Genomic DNA, 12,266 nt, shown 5'->3' with positions numbered 1-12,266 from the left:
TTTTTACAATTGATTAAATAACACGGAATTTTCTCAACCACAGAAAGTGTCTTCTAACACCTGGAGTTACACTGCAGAAGTTGAATTCTCTTAAACCCTTGATTGATTCTAATAACTATTTTTGGGTTTCTGCCTCTCTATACTTCCTCCCAAATAACCACAGTAGGATGATTCTGTTTCAGTGGAGATGTCATTTTAAGTGGGATGGCTTTAAGAGAATTCTTAGGATGGCTTCGCATAAATTTTTACCCAAAGAGGCAGTTACGGACTTATAAAAATATTTTATTCAAGATGTCTAATTATTTCTGATAAACCACTGGAGATCTTAGTTCCAGGAAGATAGGTTTAAAATAGACTCTATTAAAGGAAGTGATACATAATGGAGTCACATCTTCTGTATTGATTGGATATTTTTAAGATGTGCCTTTTGCTCAAAACCAAAGGACAGAAAATAAGAAATGCATCCTCTGAAATAGTTAAGTCAGAGAAAATCATCAAGTTAAAGAAAAACAAATGTTGAAATTAGCTAGTTTATCTCAGCTTGTAAAGAAAGTTTTTTTTTTTAAATTTCTAACTCTTGCAATAGAAGAAAATTCTTCAGACATAGGACCCCTTTGGGAAAAGGGCTACTAGTCTTTAATTCCCTAAGGTACAAACAGAGGAAATGTTAATAATATGTAACAATATGTTTTCAACTGTCACAAGAATATACAAGGGTAGAGCAGTTTTCCAAAGTAACATTTAATGCATCCAATTCCTTTATTTTGGGGGGTAGGGAGAGGGAATCCATTAAAATTCCCTTTGCAAAGTCATTAGCTCTCTACATTGCCTTCCAAGCCCAGCGGCTATTTGCAGAATTGAGTTGTGTTCAGTACACTGTCAGGTGAGGGTTAATTTTCCTTTCAGGAAGACACATGGTCCTGTTGCCTTGCTCCTCTCTATAGAGATGTGGTGGTTGACCCTAAGTTTCCTTGTAAGGACTGAAGTATTCAATTTCCAGTTGATGGAAGTGCTGACTATTATAATTTACTGTGAGTCCTCCCTCAGGCCATTTCCAACAGCTAAAGAGAACCACTTTGCCTAAGCTCTAGAATGCTCTCTGGGGGGAAGTGGTCTCCAGGGACTTGGTGTGGGGTCAAGAATAACAGTCTAGCCCCTTTGCTACACTATGGGCTCTGAAGAGCTATCCCAGGTGAAATACTCCTTGTGTGAAGATGATTGAAACCATCATTAAGGTTGCACGGAAGCTCAACATTTTTTTTTCTTCTTCAAACTCATGTCCTTTCCCTTACCAGTATCCATTCTTTTAAAAAACAATTTTTTTTCTAAAGGTGAAATACGGGGGGGGGGTTTATAGTTACATAAGTAATGAGTACAATTCTTCTGAACAGTGTTAACTTCTCCCTCATTTCCTCCCACTCCCTCCCCCAAGTTGTAAAATTCACCCTACTGTCTAGTAGTTTTCACTGCTGAACTGGTTCAACCTTTATCTCACTATTTCTGTGCTTCCCCTTCCCCTCCCCAAATCAGATAACTCATATACAAGAAAAAGGGTACAGAAATCAAAAACAGTGACACCAGGGAATAAAACAAAGGAGAAAACAGAAAGAAAAAAGACATAACTGCAAACAGTTCAATAAAAAAACTCTCATTTCCATTTCTTGGAGTTCAGTTTGATAAGCATTATTTTATATGGTCCTATGCACGTAGCTATTGAGCCATTGTGATCAAGTATCCATTCTCTGAGCAACCTTTACAAACTTCCTCACATAAAAATCCATCTCAGTCCCTTTCTCAAGAAGCCCAAATTAAGAGAATAATCCATCTGTCCCTTTCTCAAGACGCCCAAATTAAGAGAATCTTTTACATTTTGAACTAGGATGGAAACTTTTCATCATTTACCCTAGAATGTTACAATGTGAGAAGATAAAAAAAACTTTGCTGGGTTTTTAGAGGGAGAACTGAGACTCCCAGACATTAGAGGACTGGAGTCAGGAAATGAATGCTGGCATAGGGCTAGATTAGAACCCAAGGGAGATGACTTCCAACCACATCCTCCCCTGACCTTTACCTGAGAACAAACAGGCGATTCGCTGATTAGCTGGTGCAAATCGCCTTGCTCCCTTCAGAGAAAAGTAATGAGAAAAGCTGACACCCTTCTATAAAAGTGTTCGATTTGTGTTGAGAACTGGCTGCAAGGCTATGTCTTGATTCCATGCTTGCTGACCTTCCTCCAGCGTTGTTTCCCTATTAATTCTATTAAAGGGGCTATCTTAACGATATAGGTAAGAAATGTTGCAGAGACAAACCAGCAGCCAAGAGCCCTCCAGGCTTCCATAGCTCATAATAACCATCTTGGCAAGCAGGGCTGCTGCCAGAGCAACAGCAGTAGAGACATCCCGAGTGCGGGCAGTGCACAGAATTAGTAGGATGAGAAGCCTTTGGTGATTCCACATTGATTGTTTAGTAGATCATTTTTACAAAATGCTTTACAGGCATTGGTTCATCTCTCCAGATATCACACATAACACTATTGTCTTTCTTTACTGAATGGGCCTGTTTCAGTTGTTTCAGAATCTACCTGACATGCATTCGGTTGCTTTCCTTTCTGGAAAATTTCTCCTTCCCTGCTTCTTAGCATGATTTCCTGGGTGGGGTTGATTCCTGACACCACCACCCTCAGTTAGAAGGGAGGGTGTGAGTCCCAGTGACATGAACCAATCGGCACATCCCATCTGTGTTGCCATAGTGACTGAGGGATTGCCTTCTTAGGGGTCAATCTGTGATATTCAGCAGCAGCAGTGCCCTCATCACAGTGACCTGGTCCAGGTGTTTAGGGAAATTATGTTGGTCCATTAGAGTGGAAGACTTGTTGGTTTTAGAAGCAAGTTTCCCTGCCTCCTAATTGGGTGTAGAGATAGAAGGCCTGGGCCAGATGCATGTACCTGTCCATCTAGTCTTAAAGGAGTCTAGCCTGAGGATGAAGCTGACACATAGAGGAAGGCAAGTGAAGACAATTGCTGGGGCTTTGAAGTAATTGACTGAACAGCATCTAGGTGTTTCTCACTACATTTTTCATTTACCAATGTGGTGCATTTTTCTTTGTTTCTTGGTTCACTTTTCCCCCCTGTTTTTGCAACCAATACATGTTACTTGATGGGCTTCTTATAGAAGTCCCCCACTCCAAATTCTGATGTGTTCCTGTCCTGGGCAATGCGAGTCAGAACCTAGGGAAGAGCAACTCCAAACAGAAAATAAAAGACTGGGAAAAGAAGCCAGAAGTCTAGCCTAAAGAACTTTCACAGATGGTCTGTGAACAGTGGCTTTGGCTCAACTTAACCTGGTGCCCCTAACTGCTTGCTGTATGTCATGTATTTTCGCTGAGCTCATGCGAGTGGGTTTGTGTGTATGTGAGCACAGACATCATCAGATATATGGCTGGCAGATATTTTATCCCATTCAATGGATTACCTTGTCACTTGGTGGATAGCACACATTTTACATTTTGATAAAATCCGGCTTTTCTGAAATCCTTTTGTTGCCAGTGCTTTCGGTGTCCTAGTCAATAAACCATTGCCCAGTCCAAAGCTAGGAAGCTTTCTTTTGATGTTTTCTTCTAAGAGTTTTATAGTGTTAGCTCTGATGTTAAGTCTTTCATCTATCCTGAGTTAATTTTTTAAAAATATTTTTATTGTTATTATTAAGGTGATATATAAAGGGGCTGAGTTAAAATTTTTAAAAGATAATTTTATTGCCATTAAAGTGTTGTATGGAGGGGTTATAATTGCCTTATTTAGGTAATGTGTATACTTCAGTTAATTCTCAAAGACTTTCTAACATAGATTAATTGTACAAGGAGGGTTTTATTGTAATATTTCCATACACGCACACCATGTACCCCATCAAATTCACCCCTTCTATTACTCTCCCACATCCTACTCACCCTCTTAAAACAAGTGAGCTCGTTTCATTGTTCTATTTATATATATGCAGATAAACTACTTCAACCCTATTCATTCTAATTAACCTTCTTCATTGGTCCTCACCTCACCTTCTGATACTTGGCCCCCAACAAAACCTGTTTTATTTTCCTATCATAAATTTTAAGTGTATATTAATTCTTCAAGATGTTTCTTCATGGTGTTTCACACCTGCAGATATTAAAGTTTGATCAGAATAACCCTTCTATCACTTTCTCTTTTCCCATCCCCTGACTATTGTCCAACAGCTTTCAGTGAGATCCTCCTGCCATCTTTTAGATAGACAAATGCATTTTGATATTATTCACCCTCCATCATTTTCTTTTTCTTTCCCTCCCCACAAATAGTCCATAGTTACAACTAAATTCTATATTTCATTCAACATGATGATCTCCAGTTCCGTCCACTCTCCTGCAAATGACATATTTTCCTTCTTGTTTGAGATAAATTTTATATGTGGTATTCTAATCACTTTACAATTACAACCCAAATTGTTCCAATTTTATTTTAGTATTCCAACCATTCTACCATATAAGAGGATAATTATAATGGTTTCATTTGTGTACTTTTTGAGGTATTGGAGTTTGAAGTCAGGAACTTGTACTTGCAAAGTAAGTACTATATACCACGTTAATCACAACCCACCCTTTTTTTTGTTTCAGTTACTTTCTAGATGTAATTTTGCACGGGCTGGCCTCCAATTGTAATTTTCTTACCTAAATCCCATGAGTACTTGGGATTGCAGGCATGAGTCACTGTCCTCAGCTTTTCTTTTATACTTTTAACACATATTTGCCAATTTCTGAGCCTCCATATTTGTTCTCTCTGGGATGCTTTTGGTGTGGCTGGTTCATGCATATTCTTCAGATTTCAGCTCAAATATGTTCTTCTTACAGAGGCTATGTGATGACTCTATCTTTTCCAGCTCTCAGTTCTATTCATTCTTCCTTTCCCAGGCTATTCTTTTTATTACATCCCACTAATTTCTTGTGTAACAGTTAGAAAGTCTGCAAGAGCCATGTGTATTTGTTTCTTGTCTCTTTCCCTACAAGTGAAGAACTGTCTGCCTGGATCACTGCTCTATCCTCTGTGTCTAAACTCTACTCAGCACAAGAAGGTCCCCAAGGCAGTTTTTGTAAATGAATGAGTGCATGCAAGAATGAGTCACAGCATGCTCAGGAAGTCAGCTCACAGAGCCTTTCCTCAAGATTTCTCTCTCTCTCTCTCTTCTTTTTCTCTCATCTCCCTCACTGCTTAGCCTCAGAACTATAGAAAACTGTCTTCTGCTTAGATGACCATCTAAGGTGTCCAGGAATAATGTTCAGGATCTAAAAGACAGCTTATATTTCTATATGCTTTTCTTGGATGTATTATGGATCATCTATCTATTAAACTCTATACTGGGCTATATTTAGAACTGACAGACTTTACATTCTGTCTACCAGCAGATACAGCTGCTCAGTTCTCTCTCTCTCTTTCTCTCTCTTTCCCTATCAGAACTGGAAATCATGGCAAATGTTTGGAGAGCCTAGGAAATAGGCTTTTGCAGAATGAGGGAAGGGTGTGAGTGGGGTAGAGGGTGTGTGTGGGGGTGTACAGTATTCAGAGGAAGATTTGGTGGGCCTTTCTTGCCTGAAATCAAGGTTTATTGAAAATGGTCCTTTGGGATGGCTGGTGATTGTTATACTGAAAGAGAAAACACATACATACACTCCCACGGGGCGTGGGAAGTGATACTTCTCTAAGTCGTTCACAATATTACTCAGTCATGATGAATATTGAGTTGAGCAATAATCATCTTCCCTGGTGTGACCTTATCTTGGTAAATAATTGTCACTGCTAAGCCACGATGAAGAGCGGTCTCTCATTTCTAGCAGACTGAACAGTGGAATAATAAGGGCGTAGGCTCCCTGTTCCAGACATTTTAGGAAAACAAGAGTATTTTGTTGTTGTTGTAGAAATGCAGTGATTGGTCAGCTGGAATTATGCTCTAAGTCTGATGCTTATGTCCTTTGGATTGCTTGTGTTCTGGAGAAGCTGCACGGAACTGTGTTGAATTTGTGTGAATCTTCTCAATATATGCCCAAGGCTGTGCCTGCTTCCTGCCCTGCTGTGCCTATATCCTAAATGAGCTTGAATTGTTAAACCAGGTTGGTACTGAGGGCTGTTGTCTAATTTGGTGAAGTGTATCTATATGAGATCATTTAACAAAAAGATCTGTCTTACTGTTTAAACAACATTGATCTGATGCCAGTAGAAGTTTCTACCCTGGGTCCACTTGGCTCTTTTCTCCTAGTTCTTGGGACATGCCGATTTCATCTGTTTGTTCCACTGTTATACTTTGTATCATACTGTTATATTCTGTAACACAGAAGCATGGTTTCTCCAGGATAACAGAACCAAAGAAAGATATATTTATTTATTGTAAGAAATTGTCTCAGGAGCCGGGCAGCAGTGGCTTATACCTGTAATCCTAGCTACTCAGGAGGCTGAGATCTGAGGATCACAGTTCAAAGCCAGCCAGGGCAGGAAAGTCTGTGGCACTGTAGCTCAAGTGGTAGAGCACTAGCCTTGAGCTGAAGAGCTGAGGGACAGCACTCAGGCCCAGAGTTCAAGCCCCACAACCTACCAAAAAAAAAAAAAAAAAGAAATTGTTTCAGATTCTTTTGAAGGCTGGGAAGTCCTGCTGTCTGTCCTTCGTGAGTTGGAGAACTAGAAGGCCTACTATGTAACGCAACTCCAGTCTGAAGATCTGACAACCAGGGGAACTGAAAATGGACATTCCAGTCTGAAGTCAATGGAAGATGAGATGTCCCAACTCAAAAGATGAGGCAGAGAAAGCAGGGTGTGTGTGTGCGCAGACGTGTGCAGACTGTGAACAGATGAGTCAGTTGGGGCTCATCCACAGTGGAGAGGATGATCTGCTCAGTCCACTGGAATCACATGATCAAATGCCAAGCTTTCAAATGCTAGAAACATTTTCATAGACACACACCCAGAAATAAATCATATCTATGGCCCAGGAAATTGACACATAAAATTCACCCTGAGGGGCTGGGAAGGTAGCTCAGTGGTAGAGCGCTTGCCTTGCATGCCTGAGGCCCTGGGTTTGATTCCTCAGCACCACATAAGCAGAAAGAAAAAAGCTGGAAGTAGAGCTGTGGCTCAAGTGGTAGAGCGCTAGCCTTGAGCTGAAGAGCTGAGGGACAGTGCCCAGGCCCAGAGTTCAGACCCCACGACTGGACCCAAAAAAAAAAAATGTTGCTACGAAGGTGGCTCAGTGGTAGGGCGCTTGCCTTGCATGCATGAGGCCCTGGGTTCGATTCCTCAGCACCACATAAGCAAAAAGAAAAAAGCCGAAAGTGGCGCTGTAGCTCAAGTGCTAGCCTTCAGCTGAAGAGCTGAGGGACAGTGCCCAGGCCCAGAGTTCAGGCCCCACAACTGGAAAGCAAAACAAAACAAAACAACAAAATTCACCCTGAGCCAGGTGCTACTCAGGAAGCTCAGATCTGAGGATCAGGGTTCGAATCCAGCCCAGGCAGGAAAGTCTGTGAGACTCTTATCTCCAATTAACCACCAGAAAACTGAAAGTGGCACTGTGGCCCAAGTGGTAGAACACTCACCTTGAGCTAAAGAGTTCAGGGACAGCGACCAGGCCTACAGTCTGAAGAAAAAAACAAATTCACCATGACACTTACGTATATGCTCTGAAGGGGCAATGTCTTGTCCAGTTTATCATGATTCCCTCCGTGGCCTCCAGTATCTGGGCTTTCATATATAAAAGCTGGTAGTAAGACACAGTAACTAACAGTCACAGGTTCTATACACTGCAGCCACAGGCCACACTCCATGACTTTTTTTTTGGTATTAACATAAGGTCATAACTACTTCTTGAACCACATACTATAAAATGTTCTGTCATCTGCTCAGTAAACAGGGCTTATAATTTTGTTTGCCCTTCCAGTAATGGTTACTAATTAATAAACAAAATAGTTTTCTTTGATCATATTAGAGATTATTATGCTCAAGGCTAGCACTCTACCACTTGATCAATAGCTCCAGTTCTGGCTATTTTTTAGTAGTTTATTAGAGGTAAGAGTCATATAAACTTTTCCTGCCCAGGCTGGCTTTGAACCACAATCCTCAAATATCAGCCTCCTAAGCAGCTAGCATGGTAAGAGTGAGCCACCAGCACTTAGCTAAGAATTGTTCCTTACCTCTGGAAAATGCATTCTCTTTTGCAATTTTTGGGACATGTAACATTTTTAAAGGACAGAGAAAAGCAGAGACAAAATTCAGAGTAACCAAATGGTGCCAGATATTTAGTGACAGGTAGTTTAGAAAAATTTCCCTTGTGCTCATTATTGTTACATTAGCTGTCACTTATTGTGCATGGATAGGTTGTAGCACATTCTTTGATGAAATGCTGCTCTTTTTTGTACTTGCTTGTGCCTTCTCTACTTCTTGAAGATTTTCTTCTTGTATTCCCTTTCACATATGTGTCAGAGAGTCCCCAGCTGTAATTCCTCCTGAATCACTGATTTCTGAAATTTTGACATTGCTCTTGGCCTCCAAGGTCACCCATTACTTTTTTGCTTCCTCCCACCCTCCATCTCCACCCCCTCCCTGCCATTTCTTTCACGTTCATTGTGCTTCTGTTGGTCATAGGTGTGAGCAATGGTTCACGTCATCCCTGGTCCCTGACACCATCCCTGGCCTCTGATGCATCACTTTAATGACTGCCAACACCTACACAGTTCTCCTAAACCTCCTCCATTAGTCATTCCTTTGGCCCTTAAGGTCCTTTTAGAATTCATACAGACTCTCCAGGAAGGTGGCACATCTAGCCACTTTTAAGCTATTAGTTTGTTTAATCAACTAGGCTCAGAGAGCAGAACCATGAAGCAAATTTTAAGTAAAGTGGCTGGGGGAATATGAAGCAATACTTTGGAAGAGATGCTTCAGTAAGAACTGAGCAGCCTTGAAGTGGTTCATTTTGGGAATAAGAGTGGCTCTAAGAGTCAATTGCCTGATAAGATGGGTAGTAGGAAGGAGGAGACATTATCACCCTGCTACCACCTCTAATCCCTTCAAACTGGTTTATATGATGGGGGGGGGAGTCTTAACCATGTAGTTTACTGCCCAGTCTAGTGCTTTTTTGAGAATGAACTGGGGGAAACTCTTACAACTCACATAAGATTAACAGACATGAACAAGGCTTGTCCCAGGCAAGGGAGAGCATAATTGTCCTCATAGTAACAAGAAGGAGTAATGAGGATTCTGCAAGTCTTTTTTATTGTCAAGGTGATGTATGGGGGGGGGTTTACAGTTATATAAGTAAGATAGTGAGTATGTTTCTTGTTGAACTTGTTACTCCCTTCCTCATTTTTCTCCCATTTTCCTTTCCTCTCTCCCCACAGTTGTACAGACCATTTTCAACCTGTTGTCTTATGAGTATCATTGTTGCAGTTTTTCACCCTTTGTCTTTTGTCTCACCATTTTGTTGTTCCCCTTCCCTTCCCTAATTCATTCCCTAATTCCCTAATATATATATATATATATATATATATATATATATATATATATATATATTACCCAGGGCACCAAAATTAAATAGAGCAACAACAGGGGATAAACCATAGGGGGAAACATATAAAAGAAACAAGAAATTACCTAGTACATTAAAAATAAGAACACCACAGAAAATACTCTTGTGTCCATGTCTTGGAGTTCATTTTGCTTAGCTTTGTCTTATATGGTCATATGTACATAGATATTGAGCTAGTCTGCTCATCTGCTAGTGCATCCTAGACATATACTAATTATTACAAATGAGCGAAACCATGGGATTTGTGTTTCTTTGGGCCTGGCTTATTTCACTTAATATGAGTTTTTTCCAAGTCTTTCTATTTCCTTACAAATGGCGAGGTGTCATTCTTTCTGATAGAAACATAGAATTCCATTGTGTATGTATAACACATTCATCTACTGAGGGGCACCTGGGTTGGTTCCAAATCTCTGCAAGAATTTGATACAGAATTTTGCACTGTTTCCTTGAAGCCAAATGAAAAAAAAATCTTCTCATCTACTAGGATCCACACAATCATAAGAAAATTATTCCTTCGCCAATTTACATGTACTGACTTGTATTTACATATTGTTGGTTCAAAGTGAAATATAAAAGAAACTCCAAATGGAGAGGTAGATTGGACCAGGTGTGGAGGACCTTGAATGCCATGCTGAGAACTGGCTTAATTCTGTCTACAAAAAGAAACTGCCAAGGGGAAAACACAAATGACCAACAGAAATCTCTCTTGTTCATAGTTTAGCTTTCAGCTGTTACTTAAGGTCAGTTGTGATTCAAAAGTATTAAATAGAAAGTTCCAGAAACAACTCATACATTTTAAATTGTGTGCCATTCCGAGGGCTGCCTGAATGTAAGCACTGAGACAGCATGGTGATCAGTTTGGTAGCTTCATTGGCTTTCTAAGTCATTTAGAGTGGGTAGTGTATATTGTGCAAGTGGCTTGAGTCCTGAGTGGATAGAGTGAGATGATAGTAGGTGATCTTGTCATAATATTGAGGTTACTTTTTGGGAATCAATGGGAAAGGTCAATAGTAGTCCAGTTCAATGAGACAGTGCCTGTGCGGTTTAATTCACGCCATCTTATCAGTCAGGCATTCTCCCATCACCATAGGATGAGGATAGGATAATTAGCTACTTTCAAGAACATTGGTATACTTTATTATAAATTATTATTAATTTCCTACTTCACCTCATTGATAATCTTTTTCATAGAGTTGTATGAACAATATAGGAAAAAACAGTATACAGAGGGTTGGGTACCAACTGCAGTTGGTCCCCATAGATAAGGGGAACTATTTATGTACTGCACCTGAGAATGAGTAAATGTACCAAATGCACAGGAAGTGAAGATTATTGGACAGAAAATCTAATATGACCTTGTCAAGTATAAGTGTTCAGGAGCAGAGTGAGAGAAAGAGTGGAGATCACGGAACCTAGTAGAGCCCTGTTCTCCAGAATGGTGTTAATTAGAGGTAATGGAATCTGTAACAGAGGGGTCCTAGTGAGAGGTCTTTAGGTCATTGGGGAAATGTCCCTGAAAAGAATTTTGGACTTATGGATGGCCAATAGACACATGAAGAAATGCTTAACCTCCCTAGCTATAAAAGAAATGCAAATCAAAACAACCTTGAGATACCACCTCATCCCAGTTAGAATGGCTATAATCAAGAACTCTAATAACAACAGATGCTGAAGGGGATGTGGCCAGAAGGGAACCTTACTGCATTGTTGGTGGGAGTATAACCTTATTCAACTACTTTGGAAAGTAGTATGGAGGTTCCTCAAAAGACTCCATATAGAGTTCCCCTATGACCCAGCAATGCCATTTTTGGGCATTTACCCAAATGTTCACAAACAAGACTATACTAAATCTCCCAGCCCAGTTATGTTTATTGCAGCATTATTTACCATAGCTAAGATATGGAACTAACCCAGATGCCTCTCAGTAGATGAATGGACCAAGAAAAGGTGGTAAATATACACAATGGAATTCTATGCCTCCATCAGAAAAAATGACATTGCCCATTTGTTAGGAAATGGAAAGACTTGGAAAAAATTATATTAAGTGAAGTAAGCCAGGCCCAAAGAAACATAGGTCCCATGGTTTCCCTTATTTGCAATTACTAGTATATGTCTGAGACAAGCAGAAATGGTCAGATAAGTTGATGTTAGGAAAATGAACCCCAAGATAGGGATTCAAATGTTTTTTCTTTCTTGTGATTGTTTCTAACATATTTATATAAGATCATTTCTTTGTTGTTTTGTATGTCCCTCCCCCACAGTATAACCCCTGTTTTCACTGTATTTGATGTTGGTATAATTTGTGGAGGGGAAGGGAAAAAAATTGTTTAAATAGGGATACAGGTGGACCCATTGCAACGATGAGATGTACAAGATGTTATGTTGAAAAAACTTTACAATGTTGGCCAGGGGTGGGGAGTGGGGAAGGGGGGAGCAGGGGTGTGGGTGTGGGGAAATCTGTGGGGAACACAGGTAGCAAAGATGGCCCTGAGAGGAAGTTGAGTGGGCAGAGCCGGATTTGTTTAGGTTCAGTGTGTAAACTACTCAGGGAAGCTTAGGTGCATAAGGTATGGCCTTTCAGTGATTGGTTGGTTCCATTTCCTCCCCTCCAACGCAGTCTTTTGCTTTAAAAAGGGGATGCTCCCTGTTAATAAACGAGTTCCTGCTTGAGTTGACTC

The sequence above is a fragment of the Dipodomys ordii genome, unplaced genomic scaffold (assembly GCF_000151885.1).
Source record: "Dipodomys ordii isolate 6190 unplaced genomic scaffold, Dord_2.0 Scaffold24, whole genome shotgun sequence".
Lineage (NCBI taxonomy): Eukaryota > Metazoa > Chordata > Mammalia > Rodentia > Heteromyidae > Dipodomys > Dipodomys ordii.
This window is presented reverse-complemented; position numbering follows the sequence as displayed.